The following is an 18,771-nucleotide window of genomic DNA, read 5'->3' as shown; positions in this document are numbered from 1 at the left end:
TCTGTGATGAGGCTTCTGTAAAAACCCACAAGTACAAGGTTGTGAGTGCCTCCAGGTCGGTGTAGAGAGCGGGCATGGAAGCATCTGCACCCCTTTCCCTGTCCTTTGCCCTGTGCTGTTCTTGAGTCACATCCTTTCATAATAAACTGGTATCTACTAAGGGAAATGTTTCTCTGAGTTCTGTAAGCTGCTCTAGTAACTAACTCCAACCCAAGGAGGGATCATGGGAACCTCCGTCTCTAGCCAGTGGATCAGAAGCACAGATAACAGCCTGAGCTTGTGGCCGGCATATCTGAAGCAGAGGGGTGGGTGTGGGGGAACCTTGTAGGACTGAGCCCTTCACCTCATCTTATCAGGGAGGCCTTCCCAGACCATCCTTTATAAACTGACTGTGGGATTTGAAAGCTGTCTTCAGGTCGATGGTGTCAGGGTTGAGTTAATTTGTAAGGTACCTGGCTGGTATCTGAGAGCTAGCTTGTGATATCCCAGAGGGCTCAGTGAAATATTCATTGACTGACACAAAATGATACCTGCTGGAGGCACAGGAAGTGGGAGCGGGAGGGGTCAGAGGGAAGGAGCACAGTTACCACCTTCTGACATTCTAATTCAGAACCTGCCTGTCCACTGAGTTGAACCTCCCTTGCCTATGCCTTGTTTGGATAAGAGAACTAATTCCAACGGTGTGTCCATCAGCATCAAGACACAGCTTTTCTCTCTACTGCTCAGTAATTTTTTTGTTTAACTTTTTGGCCACGCTGCATGAATGTGGGATCTTAGTTCCCCAACCAGGGATAGAACCCACACCCCCTGCATCGGAAGTGCAGATCCTTAACCACTGGTTCTCCAGGGAAGTCTGTCTGCTGGTCAGTTTTGAACAAAAATGGAGTACATTTTCCTGGAAAGGAGAAAGTGGGCCCAGGGAACCATCCCAGGGGATCCTGGGGACAAAGAGACCTGGGTCCTGATCCAACTCTGACATTTATTTTTCTTTCATTTTTTTTAGTTGTAAGATACAACATAAAAAATACAAAAAATAAAAAACAAAAATATAAGATACAACATAAAATTCACCATTGTAACCATTTCTAAGTGTACAATTCAGGGGCATTGAGTGGCGTTCACATTGTTGCGCAGTCATTACCTTGTGTATTAGCAGAACTTTTCAACATCCCAAACTGAACCTGTGTACCCAATAAACAATAACTCCCCATTCTCTCCTCCCTCCAGCCGCTGGCAACCACCATTCTACTTTCTGTCTCTTTGAATTTGACTGCTCTTGGTACCTCGTGTAAATGGACTCATACAATACTTTTGTGTCTGGTCCAACCAGTCCATTCTGAAGGAGATCAGTCCTGGGTGTTCTTTGGAAGGAATGATGCTAAAGCTGAAACTGCAGTACTTTGGCCACCTCATGCAAAGAGTTGACTCATTGGAAAAGACTCTGATGCTGGGAGGGATTGGGGGCAGGAGGAGAAGGGGATGACAGAGGATGAGATGGCTGGATGGCATCACTGACTCGATGGAGGTGAGTCTGAGTGAATTCCGGGAGTTGGTGATGGTCAGGGAGGCCTGGCGTGCTGCGATTCATGGGGTCGCAAAGAGTCGGACAGGACTGAGTGACTGAACTGAACTGACTGAACGTCACTTAATATTTTTAAGGTTCATCCATCTTGTAGCATGTGTCAGAATGTAATTCCTTTTCAGGGCTGAATACTAACCCATCGAATGGATATACCACATTTTGTCTATCCATCCACGTATCAGTGGAGATTTGCATTGTTTCCACTTTTTGGCTATTGTGACCAATGCTGCCGTGAACTTATGGGTGTAAAGTGTCTGTTCACAGTGTCAGCTTTGAATTACTTGGGGTATATGCTTGGAAGTGGAATTGCTGAATCATATGGCAATTGTACAATTTTTTGCAAAGCCACCACACTCAGCCAGTTTTTCTACAATGGCTGCTCCATTGTGTATCCCACCAGCAATGCACAAGGGTTCCAGTTTCTCCACATTCTCACCAACACTTATTTCTTCTTTCTTCCTTTCTTTTTTATAATAACCCTCCTACTAGGTGTGAAGTGGCATTGCATTGTAGTGTTGATTTGTAGTTTCCTGACGATTACTGATGTCAAGCATCTTCTCGTGTGCTTGCTGACCATTTGATGCTTTCTTCAGAGAAATCTGTGTGTGTTCCTGTCCTTTGCCCAGTTTTGACTCGGGCTGCTTTTCTTTTCCGGTTGTTGTTGCGTTGCAGAGGTTCCTTTCAGCTCTGTCACTTTCTTAACCACGTGCCCTGGAGTGAGTCGTGTTACCCCACTGTCCCTTGGTTTTCTCACCTGTAAACAGTACACTGTTTTTAACCTATTAATTCCTACTTCCCAGAGCTGATGTGAGGATTAAATAAGCTAGCAAATGGAAGACAACAATTAGTGTGTCTAGCAGATAAAAACAACAACTCGGGACTTCCCTGGCAGTCCGGTGCTTAAGACTCCACACTCCCATTACAAAGGGCATGGGCTGGATCCCTGGTCCAGTAACGAAGATCCCGAATGCTTCAGGGTTTGGTCAGAGAAAGAAAACAACCCAACAATAACAAAACTAACATTTACTGAACACTCACTATGTGTTATTCATTGGGCAAAGCTCTTTACATATATTAACTCATTGAGATATATTAACTCATTACCCTCCAGTGTAGCTACCAATACTCCCTGCTTGAATCCAAACAGGGCCTTCCTTCCTCTCTTGTCTGGCTGTTACCCAGCATGTTCAGGACATGTCCACTAGGCCCAGGGCAAAGCAGCAGGTGACCTCACTGCTCCAGACCTTATTAACAGAACCCCCTACATACCCAGGGCTTCCCTGGTGGCTCAGTGGTAAAGAATCTGCCTGCCAATGCAGGAGACACGGGTTCGATCCCTGGGTGGGGAAGATCCTCTGGAGGAGGAAACGGCAACCCACTCCAGTATTCTTGCCTGTAGAATCCCGTGGACAGAGGGGCCTGGTGGGCTACAGTCCGTGGGGGTCACAAAAGAGTCAGATACGACTCAGCAACTAAACAACAGCAACCCACACACCATATCTTCCAAGCTGTCCTGTTACTGAGACCAACCTGACGGCTACTGGGCCTGGCCTAGTGAAAGGTCTCTAGAACCCACCCGGCAGGCCACCAGCATGCTCTAAACCAGATGCCTTCACAGAGTCACCCACATACCCCATCCTGGATCTGGAAACCACATCTTTCTATCCTGGGTGGTCCGGATATCCTTCCCCCTGGCCCTTGTCAAGCCTGATGCCATTTTATCATCCTGCCAAGCTTACTGCCTTGGGAAAATCCTGGATTCTGATCTTCCCCCCTATCTAATGACAAGAAGAGGAAGCTGGATTTCCAGATGCCCACAGCTGGCGCCAAGCAGCAGGCTGGCCCCAGTGATCTCCGTGGGAGCCGGCCTGCCAGTGCTCCAGACACCTGGAAAAAGGCTGAGGCGCGTTGCTATGCTCTGCCTTTCCCACCAGCATGAGAATGAAAATAGCAGCGATGTAGAATTAATTCTGCAGATGAACGTTTTTCAGCTTCCCAAATTTGGCAATCACGCTCTTCCCCCTCCCCCCCTTGTGTGCCTTTGCTTCCACTTGGATAGAGAAGTGGAAGAAGATGCTTGGCTCCCACCCTTCTGCAGGGAACGTGGAGATCAGACAGAGGCCAGGTTCCTCAGCCAGGTACCTAAGGCCCTGTGGCCTCTGACTCAGCGATCTCTGCACCCTCAGTTCCTCCCACTTCCTTACTGACATGCACCTTGAACAGCCAAACGCTGTCATGTCTCCAAATCTTTCCAGATGCTGTTTCCTCCACCTGAAGTGTCTCCTGCTTCTGGACTGCCTAGTGAGCTCCTACTTATCCTTCAAAACCCAGCGCAAGAATCATCTTACAGGAGAAACTTTCCTTGACTTGCCTCCTTCCCAGACAAACTTAATTCATCCCCACCTTCTGCTACTTTTGTGGTGGGACGATTTGTGTGTGTGTGTGTGTGATTCTATCGTGCTGCATGCATAAGGGACTGATGTAGCCTGGTACCTGGCACATAATAAGTATTCAACAGACGTTAGCTTATTTACCTTTTCTATGAAGCTGGAAATGGCTTGGGGAGAGGAGGTGAATCCCAACGGTACCACAGCCTGCTTTCTGAACATGAAGAAAATAGAAATCTCTTTCATTTCATTCTGTAGCATGGCCAGCTTTCAGCTTTGGCCAAAAGCTCTAAGTGATATCCTTGACCTTCTCAAGTCCTTGAATAAATGTAAAACACGCACATCAGTTATCAACCTAGGCTCAGAGGTCTCTTATCCACACCCACAGCTCCCTGGATCTCTCACACAGGTACTTACTTGGGTCATGGATATTGGCGGCTAGAAGGTAAGCTCCCCACGGCAGGGTCAATGACTGGCTTTCACTGCTGCACGCCCTGGAGCCTGGCAGTAGGTGGCGCTCTGGAAATAGCTGAGGGATGGATGCTGGTTGAGTTACTGAGTGTAACCCAACCCTGGCAGATTTGAGAGAACACCTCGATCTGGGCAGGTCTGAGTCCTCTGCCTTACAGGGGTTTCCTAGAATGGCTTTCCCCGTTGTCAGCAAAACACCTGAACACTTCTTTGGCACTATAAACTGAGAAATGTAGGAGACGTGCCCAGGGCAGTGCTATCTTACTCCTGGAGCATAGGGCTTGGACTTTGGAAAATGTAGGTCTTGGCTCAAATCCCAGTTCTGAGACCTTAGCCAATCACTTCACCCGGCTGGACCTTGACTCCTGTCATCTGGATAAAGGGGATCCTAGTAGTTCCAATGGACTGGCAAAGTTCTGAGGTAGAAAGACGTAGCTCAGGGCTGAACACATCAATAAAAGAGGACCCTCAGGATTTCCCTGATGGTCCACCAAGCTTCCACTGCAGGGGGCACGGGTTTGATCCCTGGTTGGGGAAGTTCCATGTGCCTCAAGGTGCAGCCATGAAAAATAAAGGAAGATCCTATTTCCTGTTCCTTTAACCCTTCTTACCTCTCAGCTGGCGCTGTTTGGGGAGGGGAGAGTTCCACATGACTCTGTGCAGAATCCTAGCTCATGGACCAGAAGGGCTCAGGTGCCAAAACCAATTTGCTTGGGTTCAAATCTCAGCTCACTAGCTGTGTGATCTTGGGCAAGACATCTAACCTCTCTGTACCTCACGCTCTTTATCTGTAGTGGAATAATATTATGATAACATTGGTCTCACGGACTTTATAATATAAAGAAGTGAAACAATGCCTGGTGAGCTCTCATGACACCAAAATGCAAGCCAGCTCCTGTATTTAGAATGAAGTTAATATCTGTATCTCATGGACAGAGGAGCCTGGAGGGCTACGGTCCAAAGGTTCGCAAAGAGTTGGAGATGACTTAGTAACTAAACATACAATGTCTGCAGAGATTTGATTTGTTCATCTCATGGCCCCCCTAGGAAGGGGGTCTGCCCCTGTGACTTGGGGTTTGCACAAGGACTTGCATCTCTGGGCTGCCATTCCTGGTGGCCTCTCCCCTCAAATCCTGGCCTGGATTGAGGGGAACCTCTGGCTGCAGAGAGGGCTCCAGTGGCTGGAGCAGTGGGTAGAACCCTGACCCTGGAGTCAGCCTTCAGCCTGCGTTTGACTCTCACAGCTTTGCCACTTCCTGGCTCGGCCCTTTTTTCTCTCCATCCCAGTTTCCTGCTAAGAACCACAGTGTCTGTCTTACAGGCTGGATGGGAGGATTACAGGAGATAACGTATGCAAAGCACCGAGGACCGGGCCAGGCCCCCCGAGGAGCTGCGTGATGAAGAGCGCGTCCCTTCTCTCCCCCTGGCCGGCACTCCGCCCCTCCCAGCTCTGGCTCTGCCCTGGCCGGCACTCCGCCCCTCCCAGCTCTGGCTCTGCCCTGGCCGGCACTCCGCCCCTCCCAGCTCTGGCTCTGCCCTGGCCGGCACTCCGCCCCTCCCAGCTCTGGCTCTGCCTACCAAGTTCAAAAGCGGCTGCTGCAGCTGTCGTTTCTGGAAATACATTCCCTGGCTGCTTTTGTCTTTTCATCCAAGTCTTCCCCAAAGCCTCAAACATTCCCAAATCAAGGGTTTAAAAAGACAAAAAGCCCAAGCTGACCTATCCACGCCGCTCGCTGGCAGATGTCCAGGGGGATCTGGCTCTGCCAGTCGCTGAGCTTGACATTCAGCCCCCCACCCCCCACCCCCAGTCATTTTCACTCACATCCGACAAGATCAATGAGAAAAACAGGCAGCAATGATCAAAAAGGCCGACAAAGGCTTTTGGGGGAACTCTCCCAGCAGGATGGTGCGCCGCACAAAAGTACATGCAGGGGGTGTTTCATAAAAGCTCCTCCACTCACAGGCAGTCCTCATGCCCAGAGACACCAAAAAATGGTTCCCATGACAACGCTGCTGCAAATGTTAAATATAAATGTGTGTGTGTACACAGCCACACAGAGATGCACGGAAATAAACTCTTGGCACATTTTTTTCTTTTTTTTCCCTGTTCCAAACACAAAATAACCTGCAGGATTGATTGGTGAAAGAGAGGACAAAGAAGGGTTTGAACAAACACGCTTCCAGCAGACTGGCTGGCAGTGCTGGACACCTGTTTGGATGTGTCTGTTGTGTTTCCTGCACCTGCAATATAGTAGATACTCAATAAATAATGGTCGACTGAACGAATAAATGATGGATAGATGGAAGAAAGGAAGGGAGCAGGGGGAGGTTGGAGGGAGGGAGATAGAGACAGCCTGGCGGGTCAGGGCTGGAATGGCTCCTACTGAGGAGCCACTCACCCTCTTGTTTTTCTGTTGGAGAAACTGAGGCTCAGAAAAGGCAAAAAAAAAAAAAAAAAAAGGAAGGAATCTTGCCAAAAGGCGCAAAAAGAATTACTCTTAAAGCTCTAATCCTGGAGATTCATTAAGTAAGCACTTAATGAATGTGAGTCAAATTTCTGTCTGCATAATAACCATATATCGAGCAATTAATATGTTCTAAGCACTAGAGACATTATCTCATAATTTGCAACCCTGCAAGGGATGGATCAGGATTTCCAGTTAACTGGGGCTTTGACAGGTGGAGTCACCTGTGGTTGGAATGGAGATTAAACCAGGTGACTCAAACAGTAGGCTCTGAACCCCCCTTACATTTCTCTCTGAAATGAGGGCAGAGGGAGCAAATGGTCCCTGGTCCAAATGAGGGAGCAAAAGGGAAACAGTAGCGAGGATTCTTGCAGATGTTGGGGAGGGGGAATCAGAGACATGAAGTACCTTGCCCAAGTCCAGGAGCAGTGGGGAAATGGGATCAGAGCTCAGGTTTTCAGGCTCCCAGTCCATGATTCTTTCAGTTTATTCACTGTTTTCTAACAAAGGAACTGGAGGCTGCCTCCTGTGGGCCCCGGACTCAGCCCTTTAATTGGGAGAGGGGAGGGGACGCCTGGAGCTGTCTTTAAGTCCTTGGACAGTCTAGCAAGGTGGAGGATCTGGGCTGATCCTGAGACTCTTTAGGGTGTTTTGCGCCCTCTGGTGGCCATATCTTAGAACTGGCAAGAAACTTGGACTTGATAGCAAATTCCCTCTCTCGAAGCAGGTTTTTGTCTTGGGGCTCAGGAGGGAAAAGGAATCGGCTCACAAGGTCCAGATGCATACTCCCTGCTGCCTTGGGTGTTCCGTGCTCCACTTTTTTTCTCTGTTTTCTAAGGCTCCCTGTTTCCACTCCAGCTCGCCTCAGATCTATTCTTTGCACAGCTGGCAGAACTGCTTTTAAAAACCCGAAGATGATCATGTCATTCTCCGGCTTATCTGTCTATCTGTCGCTAAGTCATGTCTGACTCTTGCAGTCCCATGGACAGTAGCCTGCCAGGTTTCTCTGTCCATGGGATTCTCTAGGCAAGAATACTGGAGTGGGTTGCCGTTTCCTTCTCCAGGGGATCTTCCCAAACCAAGAACTGAACCCAGATCTCCTGCATTGCAAGCAGGTTCTTTACCAACTGAGCTAGGAGGGAAGCTCTGGCTTATACTCTCAGATAACTTCTCATTGATCTTTTTCCTTAAAAATTCATTATTTATTTTGGCTGCAACGGGTCTTCATTGCAGCCTGCTGAGCTTCTGTAGTTGTGGTGCCCGCGCTTACTTTCGATATGTTGGATCTTAGTTTCCCGACCAGGGATCGAACCCAGGTCCCCTGCATTGGGAGCTTGGGGGTCTTAGCCACTGGTCTTCCCTTGTGGCTCACCTGGTAAAGAATCCGCCTGCAATGCGGGAGACCTGAGTTCGATCCCTGGGTTGGGAAGATCCCCTGGAGAAGGGAAAGGCTATCCGCACCAGTATTCTGGCCTGGAGGATTCCATGGACTGTATAGTCCATGGGGTCGCAAAGAGTCAGACACGACTGAGCGACTTTCACTTATTCTGAGGTTGAAGCCTATGGCCATTCCCTCCCAGCTCCCTCTCTCTCTGGCGCCCTCCGCCCTCCTTCTCACCTTGATCTGTAGCCTCCCTGGCCTTCTTCCAGGTGCTTGCATCTTCCTAATTCAGCCTTTACACCTGCTGTTCCCTTTGCCTGACACATTCTTCCCTACACTGCCCACCCCCCCATTAAAAAAATTGTTTTGGCCTCGCCACGTGGCTTGCAGGATTTTAGTTCCCTGACCAGGGATCAAACTCGAGCTCAAAGCACCGAATCCTAACCATTGGACCAGCAGGGAATTCCCACTCTTGCCTGCTGTTTATCTACAAATTCCTGCTTGTTCTTCACATCTCAGCTCAAAGGTTGCCTCTTCAGACATGCACTTGTATATTCCGTAGCACTTTCAAGTTTAGAGTGCTCTTTACAGTGGCTATTTCTTGTCCAGTGACTGCTTTACTTGATCACTGACAAGAACCCTATCGCATTCAATGGCCTCTTTCCAGCACTTTGCCCAATGCCTAGTGCATACTAGGTTCTCAGTATTTGTTGAATAGATGAATGAAGGGATTAGTAAAACCAAACAAAATCCTTGATATCTGTTAAGTACTTTATGCCAAGTACTATTCTAAACTCGTGATAAGCTTTAATTGAATTATCACAAATCTCAAAACCCATATTGCAGATGAGGAAACGGAGTGGTTATTTACCTTACCCCAGGTCAATAAGGGTTCGCTGTGGGAGCCGGAATTTAAACCCAGACTGCTGGAACTAGAGCTCCCCGTTGGTTTGCAGCCTCCCTTCCCACCACTGTCTCCACCACACGTGCCACCCACACCCCTCTCACCCTCGGTCCTGGTCTCACCGCACTCCTTAGCTTTCCCACAGGTGAGGAAGCAGAGGTTCCGGGATTTACCATCTTGTGTGTGTATTTGCTGCTCTCTGCTTCTTCTGGGCTTCCCTCGTAGCTCAACCGGTTAAAAAAAAAAAATCTGCCTGCAATATAGGAGCCCCAGGTTCAATTCCTGGATCAGGGAAATCCCCTGGAGAAAGAAACGGCAACCCCCTCCAGTATTCTTCCCTGGGAAATCCCATGGACCAGAGGAGCCTGGCAGGCTACAGTCCAGGGGGTCACAAAGAGTCGGACACGACTTAGTGACCAAACCACCACCACTTAGCACAAACCCTCCCGTAGCCATTGCCCCGCGTGAGCTCTCAGTGAGGTGGGCCTCATCAGCCCCATTTAACAGGTGCAGAAAGAGACTTAGAGAAGCCCATCATTTCCTCCCAATATGCAGTAAGTATGTATTGTGCGTCCGCCAAGTGCCAAGCACTAAGGAACTCAGGCTGAATCTGTAACTCATTGCTACAGGCCTTCTGTGGACCCCAGGAGTCGCAGATGCACGTACCCTCTTGCAGGTCTCTCTCCTCAGGCCTCCGTCAAGCCTGGAGGAGAGGACTGCTTGCAGCTGCAGGAGGGGCGGGAAGTCTTGCCCTCCCCAGGACCCGTCTCCTCTATAGAATGGAAATCTGGAGTTGCTGGGGACCGGAGGCAAGCCCTTCCCCCACAGGGCACATGTGACGACTTGTCAGGGCTGGGGGACATGGGAGGGGCAGAAACCCTCATGGACCAAGAGCCTATGCTGATACCATTACAAGGCTCTCATCACTGCGGGGCGGGCAGGAAACTGCCAAAATACAAAGCAGGGTTTTGCTGCCACGAGGAGGAGGAGAGGGTCACTAAGGAAGCGTGTGATCTTTGAGAGTGAGGCTTCTCAAACTCAGGGTTACAGTCACCAAAGACTGAGGCTGGATCAGAAGAAGAGCCACCTGACCCCCACCCCCACCCAGGCTAGCAAGCACCAAGTAACAAGCAACCCAGCTGAGGAATGGAAAGTTAAGGGGGTGAAGCAGGACCATTGTTAAAAACCTTTCAGCAACCCAGTCCTCACCCGAAGTTTGAGATGATGCTAGAGGAGCTGGAAATCAGTAGCGCAAGGAAGGTAACCATAGCAACAACAAAGTCCAAACCAGCTCAGCCCCTAAGTGCACTGACTTCAGCTCTTACACTGATTGTCTAGCGAAAGATGCATGCTCATTTCCAGGAACTGGTGCTACTTAATTTAGTCTCTACTGCTCTATGCGCAGTGTCTGGGTGTTTGGTCAAAAATTATAAGACACTAAAAAGCAAGAAAAAAACCCACTCTCAAGAGACAGAGAGTCAACCAAGCCAGACTTGGAAATGATGCTGTTGTTTAAACTACTAGAGAAGGATTTTTAAACAATCACGATTTGTGCATTAAAAATGCTAGTAGAGGAGATGGACCACATGCACAAACAGACGGGGAATTTCAGCAGAATGGAAATTATGAGTCAAACAGAAATTTTAGAAGAAAAACAAAACAGCGTGGTAGCAGAGATGAACGCCTTCTATGGACTGATCTCCAGACCCAACAAAACTGAGCAAAGAGTTGGTAAACTTGAAGATAGTTCAATAGAAATTATCTAAACTGAAACAAGGAGAGAGAAATAAGTGAAAAAACAAATAAAAGCAAAACAGAGCATCCAAGAGCTGTGGGACTAAATCAGATTATCTAATATGTGTATAACTGGAATCCCAGAAAGACAGAGAACAGGCAGATGAACACTCAAAGAGACAGTGGATGAAACTCTTCCAAAAATTATGAAAGACATCAAATATAGATGTAAGAATCAGAGAGAACACCAAGTGGGGTAAATAACGCCCCCCATAAAAAAGGGCTTCCTGGGTGGCATGAATGGTAAAGAACCCACCTGCCAATGCAGGAGACATAAGAGATGCAGGTTTGATCCCTGGGTCGGGAAGATTCCCTGGAGGAGGACATGGCAACCCACTTCTGTATTCTCACCTGGAGAATCCCATGGACTGAGGAGAGTCTGGCAGGCTACTGTCTGCAGAGTTGCAAAGAGTCATGAACGGAAACAACTTAGCATGCGTGCATCCCATAAGAAAACAAAAGCAAAAACACCGAGACACATCGTAGTCAAGCCGCTGAAAACCAAAGATAAAGAGAAAATCCTGAAGGCAGACAGAGGGGCCAAAGATACTTTAATGCATACAAAGGAGCAAAGATAAGAATTACAGCAGACTTCTGCTCAGAAACTAAGTGGGAGGACAGAGGGAACAAAACGTGTCCACTGAGCTGAAAAGCGAGGGAGGCAGCTCCATGTGATCAATGGATCAGTTTATTAAAGGGTAACTTGCAGGATGGAATCAGCAGACTGCGACCCAGAGGCATCCTCAGCTGCACTGTGTACCAACGAGAGGCCCCTGGGACAATTTTAGTTAACCTCGGGTGTGGAGGTGCGTGCTTGGAGACAAAAAGTGCATTCCTAAGTCAAGATATATAAATGGGTAACTAGTCTTGTGGGTGCTGGTAATGTCAGTTAAAGTCTTCACCATCGTGGAGCATGGAGGCCACCCGGACCTAAACCACCATTAAACAGTGTCTGTTAACTACAGAACCTTTGACCACAGAGAAGAGATTTACTTACCACTCAGTCCAGGCACAGGTAGGCTCAGTGGGAGGACAAGAGGAATTGAACGATCCCAAGATGGCATCAGTTATGCTAATACATAACCATACAAACTATACAAGCAGGAGACGAGCTGACATCTTTGGGTTTTTTTATAATTTTATTTATTTTATTTTTAGCTGTGTTGGGTCTTCATTGCTGCGTGGGCTTTTCTCTAGTTGTGGAGAGTCGGGGCTATTCTCTCGCTGCAGAACACGGGCTCCTCTTGCTGCAGAGAAGTAGCAGGCTTCTCTGAGCAGGGGCTCAGTGCTCGCGGCCCCCGGGGTCTAGAGCGCAGGCTCAACAGTTGCAGTGCATGGGCTTAGTTGCCCTGAGGCATGTGGGATCTTCCCAGATCAGGGCTCAACCTCACGTCTCCTGCACTGGCAGCCAGATTTTCTACCACTGAGGACCAGGGAAGCCCTGACCTCTTTAAAGTGCTGAAGAAACATCAACCCAGAATTCTATCTGCATCAAGAATATCTTTCAGGGGACTTCCCTGGTGGTCCAGTGGTTAAGATTCCACGATTCCACTGTAGGGAGTGTCAGTTTGATCCCTAGTGGGGGAACAAAGATCCTGCATGCCACATGGCATGGCTGAGAAGTAAAAAAAAAAAAAAAACTTTCAAAAATGAAGGTGCTGGTAACATGAATCCATAAATGGCATAAATCTGCACATGACTATACACTCACACAGAGACACACATAGAGAGATATGAATGTGCATAAAAATTGGTGAAATGTAAATAAGGTCTTAATAAGTTTGATTAATAGTATCTCATACTAATGTAAGTTTCTTGAATTGACAGTGTTAGGTTTTGATGTTGTACAATAGTTTTGTAAGAGGTTACCACAGAGGAAGTCTAGGTGAAGGGTACACAGGACTTTCAATGCTATTTTTCTGCAACTTCCTATGAGTCAATAATTATTTCAAAATAAAACCCTTTTTTTGTTTTCTTTTTTAATGAAAGCACAACTATTCTGTATCCTGATTCTAGTGGTTAGAGGATGTTAGGCATACCTGGTCAGTTGCTCAGTTGGGTCTGACTTCTTGAGACCCCAAGGACTGTAGCCTGCCAGGCTTCTCTGTCCATGTTATTTTCCAGGAAAGAATACTGGAGTGAGTTGCCATTCCCTCCTCCAGGAGATCTTCCAGACCCTAGGATCGAACTCACGTCCCTTGTGTCTGCTGCATTGGCAGATTCTTTATCACTATGTCACCTGGAAAGTCTCAGAGGAGCCTATGCAAAACTCAAAACTCATTGAACTGTATGCAAAAAAGTCAATTATCCTTTATATAATTTTTTAAGAATGAGGTGAGCTGAAGACTTCTTCAGATACACAAAAGCTGAGAGATTTCATCACCAGCAGACCTGGTGATGAAATTTCTTGTAGATTACTACGAGAAATCTTAAAGGAGTTCTTCATGTGGAAGACTATGATATCAGAATAAGCACTTGGATGCGTTTCGTTTCTTACACAAAGAAATGAAGATCTCCAGAAATGGTTAAAATAAAAGTAAATATAAAAGGCATGTTTAGACGGAGAGACTAACGCACACACAGCACAGCATTCTCAACCCCCAAGGCAAGGATTGGCAAACCATGCTTTTGGATCAAATCCATCCCTCTGCTCTTTTTGTACAACTTGTAAGCTAAGAATGGTTTCTTGGTGCTTTGTTTTTGTTTTGGCCACACCACTAGCTTGTGGGATCTTAGTCCGCCAACCAGGAGTGGACACTGTCTGGACCCTGGCAGTGAGAGCACCGAGCCCTCGCCACTGGGCCACCAGGAAGCCCCAGTGCGGCTCCGCTGGTGCTCCCCTTTGTACGTGATGTTCCTGCAACTATGTGTATATACACACACATACAATATCGATCACTTTAACCATTCATGAGTGTACGATTTAATGTCATTAAATGCATTTAAAATGTTGTGTAATCACCACTATCTATACCTAAAACTTTTCATAATCTCCAACAAAATCTCTGTACTCATTGAACTATAACTTCCTCTTCTCTCGTCCCTCCAGCCTCTGGTAATCTCTATTCTGTTTTCTGTCTCCATGAATTTGTCTATTCTAGGTACCTCATATAATATACATTAATTTTTTCAAAGTCTGCCTTTCTAAATTAGTTCATATTTTTGTCTGGAGGCCCTGAGTGTTTTCTATCTTTAAAACCCCACAACTTTATAAGGATCTATCTTAGAGTTGATGATTTAGCATCGATTTACCCAGTGGTACCCAGTGAGCCCTTTTGATGTGTAGAAGCAGCTCTTTCATTTCTGGAAAGTCTTCTGTATTACTGTTTTAAATTTTAGCTCACAGGACATACGTAGCGATCCAGTGGTTAAGAACCCACCAGTGCAGGGGACGTGGGTTCCATGCCTGGTCAGGGAACTCAGATCCCATATGGCTCAGGGGAACTAAGCCCGTGAACCGCAGCTACTGAGTCCACGTGCTGCAACAAGAGAGAAGCCCGGCACCACAAGGAGAGACCCCACCAGCTGCAGGTAAGACCCGGCACGGCCAAAAATAATTATGGTTCCAGACCCTGAGTTTTAAATTATTGTAACTAGGCTCAAACATACCTTTATTAATCAAAATAGGAAGCATTACAATCAACACATTTCTGCCAATGAGAAATACTTTCGTTTATTCCTATAGCATAAAAATCCATGCTTTGGGATCCGACGAATGTTTGGACAGCATTTTCTGCATCGTGCTGGTTGTGGAAGCATTTTCCCCGCAAAAAGTTGTCAAGCTGCTTCAAGAAATGGTAGTCGATGGGCGAGAGGTCAGGTGAATACAAAACTTTGTAACCCACTTTTGAAGCTTCGGTTGTGCGACATGCGATTGGGCGTTGCCATGGAGAAGAACTGGGCCCTCTCTGTTGACCAGTGCTGGCTGTAGGCGCTGCAGTTTTCTGTGCATCTCATCGATTTGCTGAGTGTACTTCTCAGATGTAATGGTTCTGCTAGGATTCAGAAAGCTTTGGTGGATCAGACCGTCAACAGACCACCAAACAGAGCCCATGACCCTTTTCTTGATACAAGTTTGGCTTTGGGAAATGCTCTGGAGTCCCTTCTTAGTCCATCTGCTGAGCTGGCTGTTGCTGGTTGTCATATAAAAATCCACTTTTCATTGCATGTCACAATCCAGTCGAGAAATTGTCATGGTTGCATAGAACAAGAGAAGATGATGCTTCAAAATGATGAGTTTTTGATTTGCAGTCAGCTCATGAAGCACCCACTTACCGAGATTTTTTCACCTTTCCAGTTTGCTTCAAACGCCAAACGACCATGGAATGGTCGCTGCTGACTTATTGGGCAAGTTCTCTGGTACTTGCAAGAGGATCAGCCTTGATGCCCCTCTCAGTTGTTCATTGTCAACTTTGGATGGCCAACCACTGCACTCCTGGTCTTCAAGGCTCTCATCTCCTTTGCAAAACTCATTGAACCACCACTGAGTTGAACATTCATTAGCAGTTCCCAGACCAAATGCATTGTTGATGTTGCAAATGATCTCTGCTGCTTTATGATCCATTTTGAACTCGAATAATAAAATCACTCAAATTTTCTTTTTGTCTAAAATCACTTCATAGTCTAAAATACATGTAAAATAAATAGCAAGTAATAATTCATTACAAAGAACTTATAACGCAAGAATGCGCTTGAAAGTGATGTATAATGTATCTACACTTATTTAAGAAAGTATTTCAATATCAAATGGCAAATTTCAACAATCAGTTCAGTTCATTTGCTCTGTTCAGTCTGACTCTTTGTGACCCCATGGACTGCAGCACGCCAGGCCTCCCTGTCCATCACCAACTCCCAGAGCTTGCTCAAACTCATGTCCATTGAGTCGGTGATGCCATCCAACAATCTCATCCTTTGCCATCCCCTTCTCCTCCCACCTTCAATCTTTCCCTGCATCAGGGTCATTTCAAATGAATCAGTTCTTCGCATCAGGTGGCCAAAGTACTGGAGTTTCAGCTTCAACATTAGTCCTACCAATGAACACCCATTGTGATTTCCTTTAGGATGGACTGGTTTGATCTCCTTGCAGTCCAAGGGGCTCTCAAGAGTTCTCCAACACCACAGTTCAAAAGCATCAATTATTCTGTGCTCAGCTTTCTTTATGGTCCAACTCTCACATCCATACATGACTACTGGAAAAAACCATAGCTTTGACTAGATCTTTGTCGGCAAAGTAACGTCTCTTCTTTTTATTTTATTTTTTAATTGTATTTTATTTTTTTTAATTTATTTTTGGCTTCACTGGGTCTTCAATGTCATGCACGAGCTCTCTGGTTTCAGCATGGGGGATCTTATTTCCCTGACCAGGGATCGAACCTGCATCCTCTGCATTGGAAGGCGAATTCTTAACCACTGGACCACCAGGGAAGTCCTTCTCTGCTTTTTAATATGCTGTCTAGGTTGGTCATAGCTTTTCTTCCAAGGAGCAAGTGTCTTTTAATTTCATGGCTGCAGTCACCATCTGTAGTGAGTTTGGAGCCCAAGAAAATAGAGACTGTTACTGTTTCAATTGTTCCTCCATCTATTGGCCATGAAGTGATGGGACCCAATGCCTTACTCTTCATTTTTTAAATGTTGAGTTTTAAGCCAGCTTTTTCACTCTCCTGTTTCACTTTCATCAAGAAGCTCTTTATTTCCTCTTCGCTTTCTGCCATAAGGACTGTGTCATCTGCATATCTGAGGTTATTGATATTTCTCCCAGCAATCTTGATTCCAGCTTGTGCTTCCTCCAGCCCAGCGTTTCTCATGATGTACTCTGCATATAAGTTAAATAAGCAGGGTGACAATATACAGCCTTGACGTACTCCTTTCCCAATTTGGAACCAGTCTGTTGTTCCATGTCCAATTCTGACTGCTGCTTCTTGACCTGCATACAGATTTCTCAGGCTGTCTGGTATTTCTAAGGTGGTCTGGTATTCCCATCTCTTTACGAATTTTCCACAGTTTGTTGTGATCCACACTGTTAAAGGCTTTGGCATAGTCAATAAAGCAGAAGTAGATGTTTTTCTGGAATTATCTTGTTTTTCTGATGATTCAATGGATGTTGGCAGTTTGATCTCTGGTTCCTCTACCTTTTCTAAATCCAGCTTGACCATCTGGAAGTTCTCAGTTCATGTACTGTTGAAGCTTCACTTGGACAATTTTGAGCATTATTTTGCTAGTATGTGAGATGATCGCAATTGTATGGCAGTTTGAACATTCTTTGGCATTGCCTTTCTTATGGATTGGAATGAAAACTGACCTTTTCCAGTCCTGTGGCCACTGCTGAGTTTTCCAAATTTGCTGGCATATTGAGTGAAGCACTTTCACAGCATCATCTTTCAGGATGTGAACTAGCTCAACTGGAATTCCATCACCTCCACTAGCTTTGTTTGTAGTGATGCTTTCTAAGGCCCACTTGACTTCACATTCCAGGATGTCTGGCTCTAGGTCAGTGATCACACCATTGTGATTATCTGGGTCATGAAGATATTTTTTGTACAGTTCTGCTGTGTATTCTTGCCACCTCTTCTTAATATCTTCTGCTTCTGTTAGGTCCATACCATTTCTGTCCTTTATAGAGCCCATCTTTGCATAAAATGTTCCCTTGGTATCTCTAATTTTCTTGAAGAGATCTCTAGTCTTTCCCATTCTGTTGTTTCCCTCTATTTCTTTGCACTGATCACTTAAGAAGGCTTTTTTACCTCTCCTTGCTATTCTCTGGAACTCTGCATTCAAATGGGTATATCTTCCCTTTTCTCCCTTGCTTTTCACTTCTCTTCTTTTCACAACTATTTGTAAGGCCTCCTCAGACAGCCATTTTGCTTTTTTGCATTTCTGTTTCTTGGTGATGGTCTGATCCCTGCCTCCTATACAATGTCATGAACCTCCATCCATAGTTCTTCAGGCACTTTGTCTATCAGATCTAATCCCTTGAATCTATTTGTCACTTCCACTGTATAATTGTAAGAGATTTGATTTAGGTCATACCTGAATGGTCTAGTGGTTTTCCCTACTGTCTTCAATTTAAGTCTGAATTTGGCAATAAGGAGTTCATGATCTGAGCCACAGTCAGCTCCTGGTCTTGTTTTTGCTGACTGTATAGGGCTTCTCCATCTTTGGCTGCAAAGAACACAATCAGTCTGAATTCGGTGTTGACCGTCTGGTGATGTCCATGTGCAGAGTCGTCAGCAATGCAAAGTTCAACAATGCAAAACTGAAGTTACTTTTGCACCAACTTAATAAATATTTTTAAAAATGTTAACCCTTTGCCTGTCTTTTAGCGCCACCGTTTTCTCTCTGACCAGTTTTACTTCTCATTCTCATGGTTGCTTTCTGGCTTTTCTTCAATGTCCTTTATTAAGTTTACATTTGGATGTATTCTCCCTTGAACATCTTTTTAATCTTCATTTATGATATGATTTTGGTCTTTTATTCTCCATCACTCTGTGTACCCACAGGCTTGCAGCGGTATCTGATGTGACTTCTCTTGGAATTTGGATTATTTCTCTGCTTTGGTTAACTGAAAGATTCTTGTGCAGTTTTATTTGCTTTCTTTGTTGATTTACTTTCTTGGGGAGGAGGGTGAGTGGGTCGATTTGAAATTAGGGAGCCACCATTGTCTGCCACGCCTGGAACTCTTGGTAAGCGCACTGGATATCGAGTACGCGCTGCCGAACTGGCCTCTGCAGCGGGCGGCACTGCCCAGCTTCCTTTATTCTCATCAACTTCATGTCAAATAGCATCACTTG

At 46.1% G+C, this 18,771-nt stretch overlaps 1 long non-coding RNA gene across 5 annotated transcripts; it reads right to left on the bottom strand.

The window, feature by feature from the left end:
- Nucleotides 1-963: 963 nt before the first annotated feature.
- LOC129647094 (uncharacterized) lies at nucleotides 964-9,636 on the bottom strand. 5 transcript variants are annotated; one of them, XR_008712271.1, is made up of 4 exons: nucleotides 9,295-9,636; nucleotides 4,387-4,498; nucleotides 4,117-4,287; nucleotides 964-2,336 (listed from the first exon to the last, which is right to left on the bottom strand). It is a non-coding gene; the product is annotated as an uncharacterized LOC129647094 (long non-coding RNA). The 5 variants fall into 5 exon arrangements; XR_008712272.1 differs by having other exon boundaries at nucleotides 9,313-9,636; XR_008712270.1 differs by having other exon boundaries at nucleotides 9,364-9,636.
- Nucleotides 9,637-18,771: the final 9,135 nt, after the last annotated feature.

The sequence above is a fragment of the Bubalus kerabau genome, chromosome 3 (assembly GCF_029407905.1).
Source record: "Bubalus kerabau isolate K-KA32 ecotype Philippines breed swamp buffalo chromosome 3, PCC_UOA_SB_1v2, whole genome shotgun sequence".
Taxonomy (NCBI): domain Eukaryota; kingdom Metazoa; phylum Chordata; class Mammalia; order Artiodactyla; family Bovidae; genus Bubalus; species Bubalus kerabau.
The sequence above is the reverse complement of the archived record's forward strand: the minus strand, read 5'-3'. Positions and strand labels throughout refer to the sequence as shown.